At 40.6% G+C, this 17450-nt stretch overlaps 1 long non-coding RNA gene across 2 annotated transcripts in view; it reads left to right on the top strand.

Moving 5' to 3' along the window:
- LOC140700093 (uncharacterized) overlaps positions 1-17450 on the top strand; it is a 180540-nt gene that overhangs the window by 42528 nt on the left and 120562 nt on the right. The window lies entirely within an intron of this gene.

Genomic DNA, 17450 nt, shown 5'->3' with positions numbered 1-17450 from the left:
CGTTATAGTCATGTGATTATTTGATATGTGTCTGTCTTCACTATCATGTTGTAGGAATCTTGTGTCGGGAAGTGTGTCTAGATGGCTCACCTGTATATTTGCAGCACCTCGTACAGTGGTAGTTAGTATGTGCTAAATGAATTTACGCTTGCCCAGATATTTTGATATTTCCCCTTTGGAACGATCTTCAGATACAGTTTTCCAGCAACAAGAGAATAGTCTTCTTGATTTTCTTTGAGGAGCATCAGAGCATCTTGTCCTGCCTGCTGTTTCCTTCTTTCTTGCCTTTGCTCCGCTTAGCTCTTCTCAGTTGTCCTCCTTTCTCATTCCTCTGAGTGCAACTGAAGCAAACCCTGGAAGTTACCTGGCACAGCGGTACTGATGCTGGCCTGCACTCCACTGCGGGGATGAAGGAAAAAGTTACATTTCTATAGGACTGTAACTGTCTTTTTATATATTTCTGTAATGTTTTAGTTTCTTTTTTCACACTAGGGTTGTGTTTACTTTAGTAATTAAAAAAACCACATACAATGAGTATTTTTTATCATGAGGAAAATTATGCTGTTAAGTCATTTTCAAGAAAAAAGTTTCAAAAGCATAATATAAAATTGGATGGATTTATAATAAAATATATACAGAGAGTTAAAGTTATTGAATTGATAGTAAAATCCCTTAGAATTACTTTATTTTGAGGTCAGTACGTAGAATTATATAGTGTACTGGTCCACGGAGGACTCAGGGCCCGGGTGCTGCTGCTTCCCAGCCTGCTGACTCCAGCACGTTACTGGACACGTGCCTCGGTTTCCTCATCTGTTAAACAAGGATAGTCCTAGTTTTTGCCTTACAGAGTGTCAAGAACATAGAAGAGGCCGAGCATATAGGAATGCGCCATCACTATTGTTGCTATGGTTGTGGTTATTTTGTATTTAAGTTAACCTAAATATTAATAGAGAGAGATTTCAAAAAGTAACTCCCCATTTATTTATCAGAGCTTATTCTTCATATATACAACTTACAGTTGAAAAGTAAATAATGATAATTTGCCTAGTATGTAGAAAGTTTGTCCTTCTCCTATGATTACATTCGTCCTTCATTAAGTAGTACTTGAATATATTTATTTCATTGTGGTGTCTACAAACACTTGGGCAAAGGAATGGAATAGAAATTGGTCATGTACCCAGAGGGAAAATGGTGGTCTGGCATGATGATGATAACAAAGATGATGGCAGTGATGTTGTTAGAGGCTATATATCAGCTCTACTACTTGTGTGCTAGCTGTGTGACCTTGGGTAGATCACTCAACCTCTCTGAGCCCCCTTTCTCCTCTCTGAGATCAAGATTCTTATTCTGTTAATTGGTGTCTTTTTGATGATTGTCATTCAAACAGGTGAGAGGTGATATCTCATTGTGGTTTTGATTTGCATTTCCCTGATGATGAGTGATATAGAGCTTCTTTTCAAGTGCCTGTTGGCCATCGGGGTGTCTTCTTTGGAAAAACGTCTGTTCAGTTCCTCTGCTCATTTTAAAATGACATTGTGTTGTTTTTTTTTAATGCTGTGTTGAATGAGTTCTTTATATACTTTGGTTGTTAACTCCTTATTGGCTATCTCATTTGCAGATATCTTCTCCCATTTAGTGCGTGGCCTTTTCATTTTGTTGATAGTACCTTTTGCCATGCAGAAGCTTTTTAGTTTGATGTAACCCCATTTATTTATTTTTGCTTTTGTAAACTTTTAATTCCTCAGATTCAGTACAGTAGGAGCCCAGTGCCGCCTGTATTTCTCTGTATTTTTCCCTCACGTGTTTCCTTCCCCTGTCCTCCTCTAACCTTTCCCTCCTTATCCATATCCTCTTTGAAGTTGTGTGTTTATTTCAGACGCCTAAACTCCAGGCAAGCAATCATGCGTTGTTGGTATTATTTGTTCCCAAATTTCTTTCTCACTTGTCCTGCCACTAGTTTAAGGCATTGAAAGCGGGGGGGGGGGGGGGGGGAGGGGATAAATGACTTAAAAATTCATTGAAACACAGCTGAAAGCAACATAATCTAACTGGCTATCACTGGGAAACAATTATGGCCAGCAGCGTCACTTTATGAGTTGGAAGCAGCAGTGTTTTAAGTGAAAGTGGTGTGCAAAAGCAGACCTCCAAGAGTCACAGATGGCTACAGGCTTTTCAATACTGATTTTAGCTGCAATATTCAGTAAATATCCAATAGTCAACATGGTGCCAGAAAGGAGGATCAGAAAAACTGAGAGTGATTCGTGCCTTTCAGGATCCAATGTCCAGGTGTGATATTAGAAACACAAATTCATATTCAGTGGAGGAAGGGCTGTTAGCATGTCAGTATACACACATGCGCACACGCACACATTACTGTTTTTGAAAAACAAAGTAGTGCAATCACTTAGAGGTAGCTTCGAGTGCTATAAATAGTTTCCTAAACTGGTGGTTTCCTTAATAGGTGGATACAGAGTACAAGTAATAGTCAAAGTTAAAATGCAAAAGAATACCTAAAAAAATACTAATTTTGAAAACTTCTTATATAATTTTTTTATTGCCACAACTTAGTCATTAAGATTGGTCACAATGTATTCCCAAAATAACTGACTTCCCGTGCACTTCTTTAAAAAAAAAAAAGTCATATAAATTAAAGGCCTTTGCTTTTTGAGCCTCTGCCTGTACTTACTCTAGAAGTGCAAAGACCCTGCATTTTTAGAATATTCCATCACAGGTGAAACACGAAGCTTGAGGTCTCCAGCACACACACACACACACACACAAGCATATTTTCAGAATTCCAAAATCCACCAAAACACCTCGAATTGGTCTCCTATCACGTATTTCCAGCTAAAAGAGTCTTGATGTTTATTCCCGCATGACCTATGCTCCTCCTTACATGGCTCACTCGTTTTGCTGGTTCGTTTCTTGTATGATGATCACGAGTCACCCATATCCTTTCCTCTGGCTCCCCTGCATCAGCCCCTAGAGACTGAAATGACCTGGGCCCCGAGCAGGCTCAGCACGCCACTTGTGACTTGCCCCGTGTTTTGTCAGTTCCCTTTCACAGACTGTCTTCTGCTTTTCAGTGGGTGTTTGGAAATCTTTCACTTAGGACATTGACAGTCCTCGTGGGAATCAGTGTAGAGTGTAGTACGGATCAAAATCCAGGCTAAGAGAGGATGGACGCTCTCTGGCCAGGATCCACCAGCTCTGTAAGAGACAAAGGTCATGTTAGTGGAATGAAGGAATGGCTGAAAAATTCTCTCAAAGGATAATGGGAAATGGGTCAACTAGCACAAGTCTTAGTTGAATTCACTGCTTGGTGGGAGCCATGGAGAGCTGGTTAGAAGTTGAACCCATTAAAATTGCTAAAAGAAAAAAAAAAAAGCAGCTGTGGTTGGATGTTTTCCAGTTCACCTGAGTTACTGTTGCAAAAAATAAGAACCATTAACGTGAAGTGTAGTTGCCAAGAAACTCTTCAGAAGCTGAAAGAAAGAATGAGAATATGAAGAAGCCATAAAAGCTCCCTGGATCAAAATGTTAAGGACAGAGTGAAGCAGTTGCTCCCTAAAATGATAGCGTCCCTGAGCTGCCAGTGTCACTTTCTCTTTTCTTGGTGAGCTGGCCGACTACAACAGGTTGCTCTCACGGCCAGTGTTACGTTGTTCCAGGGCTAGTATCTGCTCTAGAGATTTGTGCTCTCTGCTTGTTGCCTCTTCTTTTCTTTTTGCCTGGGATGATGGAGGTGAAAGTCAAAATCAGTGCTTTTTTTTTTTTCCGGGTTAGCAACACTTGTACATGTTTGAAGGGGAGGAGGTGATAACTGACAATAAAAGTTAAAATTTTTCCGTCATGTCTGATAACATTTGCCATTGTATTTCCCATTTACCATAAATAGTGGAAGCTGGTGGATCACTATTAAGTACTACTCTTAGGTTTAATACTTGGTTGTCTTTATCTAAAACCTACTGCTACTTGCTCCCTTACACCACAGCTATTGACGTTGGCTGTGGAGCTCATGACAGGAGGCACTTGGAGGCAGAGGTGCCAAACTGGGACTTGCATACCAGGCGGTGTTTGTTCAGGACTTAGGGATGGATCGCCCCCGCCATTCACTGAGAAGAGCTTTCTTATATCTTGGTTTGTCCCAGCTGTTGTTCTGCGACATCTGAGAGCGCTTCCTATAACTTCGGGGGATTACACAATCCTGCAAAATAGTCTCAAAACAAGATTTAAATTAACTTTGTTTTTGTAGGCATGCCCTATGTCTTATAGTACCTTCCCTCTCTGCCTCTTCTGGGATGAGGAGGAATGAAAGAATGTTGGGATGTGAACTCAATTTTATTTTTCCTTCAAGACCATAGAAGCCATATATGGAAGACCTACCATGTGCTTGGGCACTGTATGTACAGGAGAGATCCACTAGCCCCATGAAACAGAGTTTATAAGTAAAAGAACTGGAACTATGAAAAATTCAGATACGTGGCCCAAGTCGTATAGCTGTCAGGAGCAGTTCTGGAATTTTAACCTACTTCACTCTTTCCAGTTCATCATACTCATTTTCTAGCCACTGAAGTTCAGGGACTATGTCTTAACAAATCTTTGTGTATCCCATAGTCTAGAAGTGGAAGTCCAGCGTGAAATCTTTGTAGCTAATTGCTTGGGTAAATCACCTCTCGGGGTCTCCTAGGCTTCGTTTCTGGCTAGATCACCACAGTTGACTTTGGGGCTACTTGTCCTATAGAGGGCATCGATAAGCACATCACATGCATGAGCTTAATGAACCCTTGCGACACTCTGTACTATGTCGTAAGTATAAATCTTTTATACAAAAGAAAAAGAAGAGACTGAGAGAGACTAATAGTGTGGGCACGTTCACAGAGCTAAAATCATGGGATCTTGATTCAAATGTAGGCTTTCTGAGTCTGGTCCAGAGCATGGACCCTTACACTGTCCTGTACAGCTGCCGAGAGGAGTCTCACGGCCTCTTCCAGCTTTCTGGTTGCTGCAGGTGTTCTCATCTTGAAGAACTCTTTTGATTCCCTAACCCTTTCTTTTATCTACAGTGGTTTTTAAAATAAAATTAAAGTTTGAAATCCTTTACAAATCAGAATAATTCTCCACTGGTTAACCCCTAATGCTGATCTGACACGTGTAGTCGATTATTCCACAGTTCCTATTTAGCTCTATTCACTATCTTCTCCAAACGACGTACACAAGCCAAGTCTTATGTGTGCTGTATTTCTTCACCTGCAATATCCCTTTTAAAAAAGATAGTGCCTTCCCACCTTTTTAAAAATGTGACCCAGAGCAGCATAAAGTGTCGTTTTGTGTCATCAGGACTCTTGTTTCCATGATAACAAGCCGTGATGCTGCCACGTGGGATTACGCTTTACCGGGGAGGAGTGAACATCGGGGACAGATGATCCCTTACAAAACCGCAGTCCTGCTCGTATTCCATTGGAATGAAAGTGTTTGCCTTAAGAGCAAAAGCAAATGAAAACAATAAAAAATGAAAGCCCACCAAGCCATGTATTTATTCCTTCCTCTTTGTGAATATAAACATGCGAATTAACATTTTAAATGTTCAGTGTTCTGGGCAAAATAACAATCATATTAATATTACCACTTAAATATTTGGCCTTAATTTCTAGAATAGGTACAGTTATCTAATTAGAGGTGATAGAAATACAGATGAATAGAGGAAGAGGAAAACAGTTTAACAGAATGAATAGCTGCTGAAGACTCACATTTTTGTCATACTAAATGTTCATTATCATTTATTGAGGGTTTTTTGGTACCTTACTAAACAATTAAACATCATTTCTTACACTTAGGGTGTTTGCTTTAATGACTCAGATTTTTAAAAAAGATGGAAATTTACAAGTATGTCCATAAATTACATTCTGTCTTACTACCACTCATTTTGCTAGAAGGCTGCCTTTTTTCTAGAAGCATATTTTAAGCCAATGAATTTATGGAGGAAATTAACAGTAAAATGTTAGAGCATTTGCATTTTGTCAAAACAGACAAACAAAACTTTAGGAAATAATGTTTTTCATATTCAATAGTTGCCCTTATTTACTACTTACCAGCTTAAAATATACTGAAAAACTGGCAGCCTTACTTTTTTAGGTTTTCAAATATTTAATACTCTTTAAAACTGTCTCTTTTTTTTTTTTCTGGAGCATCTGGTAAAGTAGTATAAGTGAAATGTTTCAGAAAAATTTCCCCTGAGTTATTGGGAATAAAAGGAGAGCTTATCTGAGACACACCCTCATATTTTCTGAAAGAATGTCAGTCCCTACCCAGAATGATTTTTTCCATAGAAGCGATGTGTTTTTCTGCATCAAGAGTTAAAGAGGAGAATTGATCGATGCTCCTCAAATACTGCTCAAGTCAAAGAGAGCATTTTTAAAGATCTAAGATTTAATGGGTTCAAAGTCTTTAAAAAGAAAATAAAATCTATACTGGAGTGAATGTATTTTCCTACCTAATTCTGACTGCCTTTGTGTTTTCTGACATTGTCTACCTGCTTGACTTTAGGTATTTCTGATTTTTTTCCCAGCCATCATTTGACTGGGAACAAATCCCTTTTCTTTTCTGCTAACCTACTGAAGCTTTGTGGAAAAAAAAAAAAGGTCAAGAGGAGGAGGAAAATGTGAAGCAGATTGGTCATGGTCAGAGCTGTGGACTTGAGTATGTGACGTGGTCTAGGGCTCACAACAAGATGGGGCAGGTGGAGTGGAGGAGAGATTCAGATACTTCCTTCCCACCCAGTGGGTGGAACGCCCCTAGTGTGACCATTTCCTGCTTGTTTTGGAACGTAGCCCCGGGGGCTGTTTGGAAAAGCAGTGTCCGACTGCATTCCTGCAGACCGTGATCATGAGCTCCTTTCCCTTGCTGGCTTCTTCTTAGGCTTCGCGTGGCTCAGAATAATTGCCCACCAGGTCGGTAACTGCAGGCCTGAATTCTGAAAGCTTATCTTCGCTTGTGTGCTTTGTGATAACCGAATCATGAATCACATGTGCCCTGCTGGTTCAGTGTTGTGAGTGTGTGTGTGTGTGTGTGTGTGTGCGCGCGCACATGTGTGTGCACACAGAGGAGCACTGACGCACTAATCCCGAGCTCCTGCTCTGTGTCCAGGGCAGTTGAGGGCCCGTGCATAATCAAGTGATAATCAAGGTAGGCAAGGACCCTGCTCACATGGAGCTCATACTCAGACAAAATTGGGGCAAAACATAGAAATGAGGAGAGAAAGAAAGAAAGAAAAGAAAGAGTATTGGATATGACAAGTACCAAGGTGATGGGATAGAAAAATACTGGTAGGGAAGGATTCCTTTAGATTAGGTGGTCAGGAAAGGTCCCCTGGGGGAGTAAAACTCAAGCTGAGAACAAAGTGCATATTCTCAAAAGTGTATGCAGTTATGCAAAGAATGATTGGAAGAATATTCTAAGCAGAGGAAAAGAGCTAATACAAAGGCCCTTGGGTTGAAATAATCTGTGCTTGAGGACTGTTTCTGTGAGTGGAGTGGAGTGGGTGAGGGGAGAGTGGTAAGAGGCAAGTGGGGCCAAATTACGGAAGGTTTAGCCAACTGGTGTTAGGAGTTCAGATTTTATTGTAAGTGTGATTGGAAGCCTTCTGGATATTTTCAGTTAGGGTAAGGATAGGGGGTGACACGATCTGTTATACATTTTTAAAAGATCACGTTTTTAGAAAGATCACATACTAAAATATAATTTATCAGATCAAACACTTTTAAAAGAAAATATGACGAAGAGTATTTTGCGGGAGTGCAAGGTGGTAGACTGGAGGTAGGAAGGCCCCGGAAGCTGTGCTGTGACTCAGGGGAGAAGTAAAGTTGGCTTACACAAGGGATCTGGTTAGAGGAGACACAGAGAAATGGATGATTCTGGATACGACTCGATGTTACAGAGAACAGGACTGGCAGATAGATTAGATATGGAGGATGAAGGAGGAGAACGAATCAAATTTACCTTACAGAATTTTACCTGGAGAAACTAGATGGATGTGGGTGCCTTTTGCTAGGATTGGTAAAACTGGAAGAAAGTGAGACTGAGAAAGTGTTGTGGAGTCAAGAGCTGTTTTAACCATGTAATTTCTGAGCCATGTAAGTGAAGATGTCAACTAGGCTATTGGATGTGCAAGTCCAAGGACTTACACTTCGTGACTGAGACAAACCTGGAGATGTGATTTGGCTTTTGTCATCCTGTAGATATGATCTGAATTGTTGAATTGGGTGAGATCTCAAAGAGTTTGCTAGGTAGCCCTAGGCCATTCCAACACTTAGAGAAGACGGATCGTCAGCAAAACAGTCTGAAAGGTAGCAGCTCAGTGAAATAAAAGGAGAACCAGGGAGGTGTGATGCCGTGGAAGCCAGGAAAGGAGGTGTTTCAGGAAGGATGGAGTAAGCAGCCGTGCTGAGGAAAGAGAAGTGGCCTATGGATGTAGTAACACAGAGATGATAGTAAAACAGTCTTGGTGTCATGTGCAGGCAGAGGCGTATCAGAAGAGATTAAGAATGTGGAGGTAGCGTTCTGGACTAGAAGCAACTCTTCCAAGAAGGTTCAACTCTTCCAAGAACTTTATAGTCAAGGGAGCTGTTTGTTTTTAAGTCAGGAGATTGGAGTACATTTGTAAGCCAATGGCTGTGTGAAGTAAAAGTCAGTATTTGGAAAACAGAATGAACTATATAGCTTTTGTAGAAATACTTAGAAATTTAAAATACTGCTTGATCTCTCTTAGTGGATTCTTGTTAATCCACAAGGGATTTTGTATTTGTGTGTGTGGAAAGAAATTGTTCCTTTTGAAATTTGGAGAGTTTGTTAGTTCTCAAGCAGGTTGAAGCCAAAAAATACCTCGTGAGAGTCATACTTTAGGGGTGAGGCTTAGAAGTTCACAGTATAAAACAGTTCTTCACACAGAGAGCAGAAAGAATGAAAAGTTCCAGTCCTCTTCAAAGGTTAATGTAGAACTGTAGACACTTGCAAAAGAAAGAGGGTGTTTTCACAAGCAGATATTTAGGGAGCTGTCGAATTCAAACCCTGGGAAAAGAATAAATAAAGCGAACTTACTTATTTTAAAAAATGTGTGTTAAATCTTCAAAATAGAACAGGGAAGGCAAAAGTGAGGCACTGCAGGTAGAGAGTGCAGACAGGTGTAGGGCCAATAGCAAGTTCATGGAAACTTGGGGAGTAGGAAATGGGGAAATATCAAATATCTAGATGGCTTGATCAAAAATAGGAGGCCATGAGTAATATCAGTGGATAGCCACAATTGACTACAGCAAAGGGACTGTTAGGAAACAAGTATATGAGGATAAATTGGGGACAATATTGTCGTTGGTTTGAATGCTGAGGCAAGAACCTAATTTTGCAAGGATTTTGAACAGTTGGAAGGTTTTTAAAAAAATAATTAAATTATAGTTAATTTACCATGTTGTGTTAGTTTCAGGCATACAGCAAAGTGATTCAGTTATACGTATATATATTATCATATATATATGTTTTATATATATATTTTTTCTCTATATTGCCCTTGACCACTTTTCTCTCCCCACTGGTAACCACTAGTTTGTTTTCTACGTTTGTGAGTCTGTTTCTTTTTTGTTATATTCACTAGTTTGTTTTATTTTTTAGATTCCACATCTAAGGGGTAACATACAATATTTGTCTTTCTCTGTCTGACTTATTTCACTTCGTATAATGCCCTCCAGCGTCCAACCGTGTTGCAAATGGCAACATTTCATTCTTTTTTACGGCTGAGTAGTATTCCATCGTATATATACCACATCTTCTGTATCCATTCTTCTGTTGATGGGCACGCAGTTTGCTTCCATATCTTGGCAATTGTAAGTAATGTTTCTGTGAACATTGGGGTGCATGTATCTTTTTGAATTACTGTATTTTTTCTGGATATATACCCAGATCATATGCTGGATCATATGGTAGTTCTGTCTTTAGGTTTTTGAGGAACCTCCATACTGTTCTTCACAGTGGCTGCGCCAACAATGAACGAGAGTTGAATGAACAAACACTCTCCCCAGCACTTGCTGTTTGTGGTCTTTTTGATGATAGCCATTCTAACAGGTGTGAGGTGGCATCTCACTGTGGTTTTCATTTGCATTTCTCTGATGATTAGCTATGTTGAGCGTCTTCTCGTGTGCCTATTTAGGCTCTGAATTCTGGACTATTGATTTCTTCTTTAAACTCCTCTGATTCAGTTTTTCAACATTTCCCCTCCTCCAAGTTGTCCCTACATATACCCTCCATGGAGTATGCAGTTCATGTCCCTACATGTAAGAGCCTAGTGTGCCTTCCATCTGAGCTTAGTAGAATGATTAGGGAAAGGTTTCAAGAGCCCGAGGATCTCATTCAGAGCAAATGTCAGAAACGTAAGGGAGTTAGGAGAAAGCAGGCCAGGGATTCATTCATTCATTAAACATTTATAGAGCACCTAGATGAACTAGACACATCCAGCTTGGTGGGCGTGTGACCTGTGCAGTCACAGAGGGTCCTTTGCTCAGAAGGGCCCTGTGCTTGGTTTAATGCTTTGCTGTCACCATCTTGAAGTTCTTAATTTTGTGGTTGAACATGTGATTTTTTAAAGTGAAGTCCGACGGGACAGTGGAGCGTGAGCAGAGGAGATACACACAGCGTACGTATCTTCCGTATTCTTTGTTGCCCATTCCCATATAGCACAGGTGATACCCAGGAGCACAGGATTCCAGTGGACCCATGATGGGCAGGAGTTCAGTGAGACGCAAAGCTAGTATGAGATTATTGTGGTACATCTAGGACTAAGTATGCAGGAGTGCTGACAGCCCCAAGAGACCACACTTTCCATTCAAACCAGAACTTGCTTCAAACACAGAGAGAAGACATTGGTGTTCTAAGAAACATGGATGATCAAGGAAACTCGTCGTATCCTTTCTTAGTTTTGTTGCATTGAAAATGATGATTCAGAAGGGGAAAGATAGTTCATTTTCCTTTCAGCTATTTTGTACTCATCAGTACGCTGAAGGTAGACAGCGTTGGTAGACTGTGTATATATAAAGGAGAGAATTTAGATAATTGAGTTAGTTGTATGCAGCATATCTGCTGTTCTTTAAGAATATACGCCTGCATGTGCAAGCTACAAAATAGAAACTGTAATTCCGATGTTTCTACACATGTGTTAAATGCACTCTTATTTGCATTTAGATCTGGAAACACAATATAAAGATGAATGGTAAAACTTCATCCAGACAAATTACAGTTTAAATTTGTCTTAGAACAATCTTAAGTAGCAAATAAAAATACCACAGCACATGGAGAGTGAGAAGAGGGAGGTAAACACTTTATGTTTAAATACTCTTAGTAGTACTTCTATCCTGCTTTCTGAACGAGGACCCCCACTTGTCACATTGCATGGGTCCCACAAATTATGTAGCTAGACCTGGGGCCAGGCACTATGCTAGGAAACAGGAATAGAATGATGGACGAGTAAGACATAGACTCTGCCTTCATGGAGTATACAGTTCAGAGGGCTAGTTCATAATAATGATTGTTGTAAGAGGTATAAAGAAAGGTACAAGGTGTTACGAGAACATATAAATGGAAGAACCTGCTGTGTGGGCATCTTTGATTGTCTGCCCAACAGCCCTTCTCCTTTGCTAATGAAATTTGCTTCCTTTAGAAACAAAAATCTCCAGACACCCCCTCCCACTGGCTTCCCTAGCATATAGGTGTATGGGCATGTGGTTAAATCCTGTCCAGTGATATCTGAGTGAAAGTCTGTTGCACAGGACACTTTGGGGAAAGATTTTGCTCCCTGATAAAGAGAGAAACACGTAAGGAGAAAACTCTCCCCTTCTTTCTTACTTTAGATATTGTTGTGTGAGCACGTGATGCTTGGAGCTGTGGTAGCCATCTTGTGACCATGAGGGGAAAGTCAAGGAAGTGGCAGAAAACTCACGTAGGACTCTAACATAACTTTGAACTTCTGTGTCATCCAGAGCTGTATGCCATAGAACACTTGTTAGGTGAGGAAAAATACATTCTCGTTGTTAAAGACACTTTCAGTCGGGTGTTCTGTTGCTTACAGCCTAAGACTTCGTAGCTGATGCTTTGATCTAGACTGAGTAATCAGGGAGATTTCTTCTGAGGAAGTGACATTTCATATACACCAAAAGGCTAATTAGGAACCAAGTTTTTGAAGATTTGAGAGGAAATGAGTTCCAGACATACAGAATAAGCATATGTGAAGGTCCTGAATCAGGAAGGTACATGGATTGTTTGAGGAGCTAAGATTCCGAAGTGGCTGTGCTGAAGACCAGAGGAGGTGTTCGGCATCCCGGGCGTCAGGCTGTAGGATACACCAGTGGATGGATGGCTTGACCCTGGTCTTTCTAGAGGGTAGTGATCAGCTTGTTGCTACTACTCTGTAAACTGTCCACGAAGTCCCAGGCCCCAGCACTCAGCGCTCTCCCACAGCTGACTGAGGGCACAAGTTTTCATTTTCATTCATGATCCTGCTTGTGAGAAGTGGGTGCTCTGTCTGCATATAGCTACTGTGATCAGTGACACAGGGGTTATCAGAATTTTACCAAAGTGTAAACCTTTTAGTACATCACCCTCCTTGTCCCAATAAATCAGCAAAACGATATGGAGGCAGCCGAGAACACAGAGTAAAATCTGTGGCAATGTGCCTCAGCAGATATCCTTAAAAACATTTTTTTTAAAGACTTGGATGATTCCCCAAATGATAAAAATGATTAGAAGGGCAAAGTCATCAGGAGCATTTGTATAATTGCAGTGTTGATGGTTAGAATCCAATCAGCCTCCTAACCAAGGCCCAGTGGGGGGGGGGGGGGCGCTGATTCCTGCAGTCATGATGCCCCAAGGAACAAGGCTGTCAGAGCCATCACCATCACCGTGTTTACCACCATGTCGTCAGGCCTTGGGCTCAGTGCCAGGAGGCAGGGAGAGCTGTGTTTACAAAATAGACCCTCATCTCAAAGGCCCGTTTAAGCTGCAATTGTGCCGTGGTAAAGACTTTCTGTAATTTGTGGGAAGGAGGAGATGGAACCCTGGACCCTGTGGTAGAAGCAAAAAGAAAACCAAGGTGAAGAGAGGAAATAGCATTTAAATTAATTATGTTCTTAAAAAATGCATATGGCACCTGCCAGCATTCTAGAAACGTGATCTCATGAACCCTAATAGCCCTATTGGCCCCACAGCTGAGGAGAGGAAATGGGAGGGGCGGGGTGCCTAAGTGGCTTGTCCACAGCAGGAATGATCTAGAGCCCTCAGGGAAATAAAACCAGCCTTGTTGATTTAAAGGTTCTCATTCACCTTTTCTTCTAGTTTTTAAATCTTGGCTCAGACTGGGCACGAAATAGAAGCAGGCACTGGGGCACAGAGTGGCTGTGGGCCTGGTGATATTCAAGTGGGAAAACCCAGCATGATGTAGTCACCTAATTAAAAAAAAAAGATGATTTCTGAGTCTACGTTAAGTGTATCTCACTGGAGCTAGACAGGCATGAGCAGTCTCTGTGTCTATTTGTGCCTTCATTGATTTGACAAATATTGGTTGAGTGTCTTACCACTTACCATTTGCGCCTGGCACAGCGCGAGGCACCAGGGATAGAGCGCGGGGGGTGGGGGGTGACTCAGCCGGCAAGGCTCCGCTCTCACGGAGCTCACCTCCTCCAGGGAGAGACACAGGCAATAAACAAGTCAAAAAGAAATGAAGACGAGAGCCACAGAGAGGGGGCCTGCTGTAGGAAGCAGAGCAAGAGAAAGGCAAAGGATGTGAATCCGGAGGGTGGGATTCCTTCGGAGAAGGTAGCCAGGGAAGAACTCTTTCAAACGTGCAGTAGGCGTGGAGAGCTGGGAGAAAACCGGGGATAGATTCTTGGTGAGGTCTGCAAGCGCAAAGGCCTGAGACAGATAGGGGCAGGACCGGCAAAAAGAAACCGTGTGACTGGATTGTCAAGAGAAAGAGGGCAAGTGGTAGAAAAAGCAGTTGGAGAACCAGTCATTTATTCAAAAAAGAAAAAGAGACTGAATATGCCACGCCAGTCAATGTCCTAGGAGCTGCTTCAGTGGAAAGCTCTATGCCTTCTTTCTCTGGTTGGCTCTTTTGCGAGATTCCCCAGAAATATAAAATTGCAGAGAGAATATGCCCTGCCCTGCGGGCCTCAGTCTCTTGTTTCTCTCTTGCTTGTTCTGCAGTGAGGCGCTTAATGACCTTATTTTGCCTTAATGTACTTTCATAGAAAAAAACCCCAGGACATGATTCCAGGCCCATTTTTAAGGCAGTTTATGAAATAGGAATGAATATGAGCACAGTTTGTTCCAGTGAGTCTCCAATAATCAAATGCGCCCTTGCTTGGCAGATTTTTGGCTTCCACAAAGGGATTCTAATTGCGAGGGGTTTTTGCAAAATCAGCATTTAGTATTCTGAGACACTCATTCAGCAAATACTTTGTTAGTATAATCGGCTTCGATGTATAAAGTAATTTGAAGAGTGATTCTGAAGAGAGTCTCTGACCAATCCCTGCGTGAACCCTGGTAAATGACACTGCAGAAGGTCTCCATCCAAATGGGATCAGGATAGATTTGTGCATTTATAGATTTGTGGGTTTAGCCGCTGTGTATAAATCCAAACCACTTAACTTAAATCCTGGATCAAAGAAGATGTAGCTATGTATATATGACTTCTCTTTTTCTGCTCTGGCCAAAGCTCTGATCACGACTGAGCCTGAGAAATCGCAAAAAGACTTACAAATCAAGAATTATTTTCTTCTTGTTTTTCTTCCCTTTTGGTGTAGGTTTTATGCTCACTGGGGCCTGCGGGTGTAGTCTAGCATAGCCGAGCCTGGCTGCCTAGAAAGATTTAGTAGGAGGAATGGGGGAAAATTAGCAGTGGCGAGCGAGCGGTTAGCATACTTGATGCACAGATATCAATGTACACGTTATTATTATTTTTTCAGTGTGACTTGAAAACCAATTATGCCTGTCCTGATGGGATTACAGGTGTGAGGAGGGCCGCATAATTTCATTATAGGGCAAATTTGCTGACTTCCATCTCCTGTTACTGTCAGTGCCTTGAGTAGATCGAGGCTTTATCTTACTCACTGTTTAGCCCAGCATCATAGTAGGTGCTCATTAAATATTTGTTGCCTGAATGAAATATTAATAAAAATGGGAACTACAGTGAATTAGTTACAGTTAAGACAGTTTTCTCTTTGTGTGGGAGAAACCAATTTTTAAAGTTTCCAATATATTCTCTTATAGTACTTAATTTTCTTTTTATTAAAGATGATTTTATGTACATATGCTAATTTTACAGATGTATAAGTGTGATGATACTGTAAAATTGTTTTCTTCATTCAGTCATTTTTTTCCTCCGTTCACCTAGCTTCCTCCTCCCACCACCCTCCAGCCCTCCAGTCCTCTGCTTCCACCTCCAAATCATATTGCTAACCTAACAATGTGTGTAATTAAGACCAGGAATGTAGGAGGAAATATTCTTTGTTCTTATCCCAGCACCACCACTTTTAAGCTGCGTGACCTTGGAAAGTTTCATAAATTTCCTTATCTGTAAAATCAAGATCATAAAACCTACATCAAAGAGTTACGAGAACTAAGTGAACTAATATGTGTAGAGCTCTTAGAAGAGTGTCACTTGCTTCTAAACATACACAGTGGTCCGCCCTCATCCACAGGGGTTATGTTCCAAGACTCCAGTGGATGCCTGAAACTGTAGATAGTACTGAACTTTATATATACTATGTTTTTCCTATATATACATACCTATAATAAAGAATTTTATCAACTAGATGCAGTAAGAGATTAACAACATAACTAATAGCAAAATAAAACAATTATAACAATACACTGTTATAAAATTAAGTGAATGTGGTCTCTCTCTCTCTCAAAATATTTTACAAATTTTAACTAAACCTTTACTATGCACTGTGGCTGAACTTTTGCAGTTTGAAGTGTGACAGCAAAACCAGCATGAATTTCTTATTCCTTCTTCACAATTTCACAGATAGAAGATCGGCACGTGATTTTTTCTGTCTTTCCTTAATTCAAGAACTTTCTCCTTTTCATCTAAAGGAAGCATTTTACCGCTTCTCTTTGGCAGATCTGAGCTGCCAGCATCACTGCTCTTGCCTTTTGGGGCCATTATTAAGTAAAATAAACGTTATTAAGCGTAAGCACTGGGATCCCATGACAGTCGATCTGATTACGGAGATGGCTTCTAAGTGACTAATGAGCAGGACGTGCTGGACAAAGAGATGATTCATGTCCAGGGTGGGAAGGAGCAGGACGGCATGAGATTTCATCAAGCTACTCGGGTCAGCTTGTAAATGAATTGTTTATTTCTGGGGTTTTCCATTTAATACTTTGGACCACAGTTGACCATGGTATCTGAAAATGTGGAAATTGAAGCCTCAGAAAAGGGAGGGACTACCGTATGTGGACTGGCCACGGACAGAAGGCTCCAGTTCCTCACCACTTGTGCCTCTCTCAAGGGTCACTCACCCTGAGGCATCCAGTCTCCTCCAGAGTGCAAGATCCCAGAGAAAGAGAGGAGGAAGTTGCAGTGCCTTTTATGATCCAGTCTCCAGGCTCTGTAACGTTACAATGTAAAAATGTTTATATTGATTTTTAGATGACTACATTTAAAATAGCTTCAGATTTTCCAGGCTTGGTTAAAAGGTAACCATTTTTGTGTATATGTATTCATCAAGAGTTCTTACAAGATTTGTTTTATTTTTTGGAAAAAAATACTGAAGTATAGTCAGTTACAGTGTATCAATTTCTGGTATATAACGTTTCAATCATACATATACATACATATATTCATTTTCATATTCTTTCTCATTGTAGGTTACTACAAGGTATTGAGTATAGTTCCCTATACTATACAAAAGAAATCTGTTTTTTATCTATTTTATAAATAGTAACTAATATCTGCAAATCCCAAACTCCCAATTTATCCCTTTCCACCTCCCTTCCCCCATCCCGGTAATCATAAGTTTGTTTACTATGTCTATGATTCTGTTTCTGTTTTGTAGGTAAGTTTCACTAGTGTCTTCTTTTTTCTTTTTGAAAAAAAATAGCTCTTTAATCTACCTGCAATTTAATACTATGTATGATATCAGGGTCTAATTTGATCTCTCCTCAGTGACTAGACACTTAAATAGCCAAAATTAATTTTATAATCAACTCTTTATTCTGAACTGAATTTGTATATTTATCACTAATAGCTACACCTGTATATGACCGCAAGCTCAGGGGCTTAATATTACAAAAAAATTATTTTCTTTTGGCTAATTTGTCCAATGTGGATGTTTCTGAGTGGAAACCCTCCTGAGTTACCTCTTCTAACCAGTAATTTGGGGACCCTGCCTCCTACCTATGGCCTCCCT

The sequence above is a fragment of the Vicugna pacos genome, chromosome 12 (genome assembly GCF_048564905.1).
Source record: "Vicugna pacos chromosome 12, VicPac4, whole genome shotgun sequence".
NCBI lineage: Eukaryota > Metazoa > Chordata > Mammalia > Artiodactyla > Camelidae > Vicugna > Vicugna pacos.
This window is presented reverse-complemented; position numbering and strand designations above follow the sequence as displayed.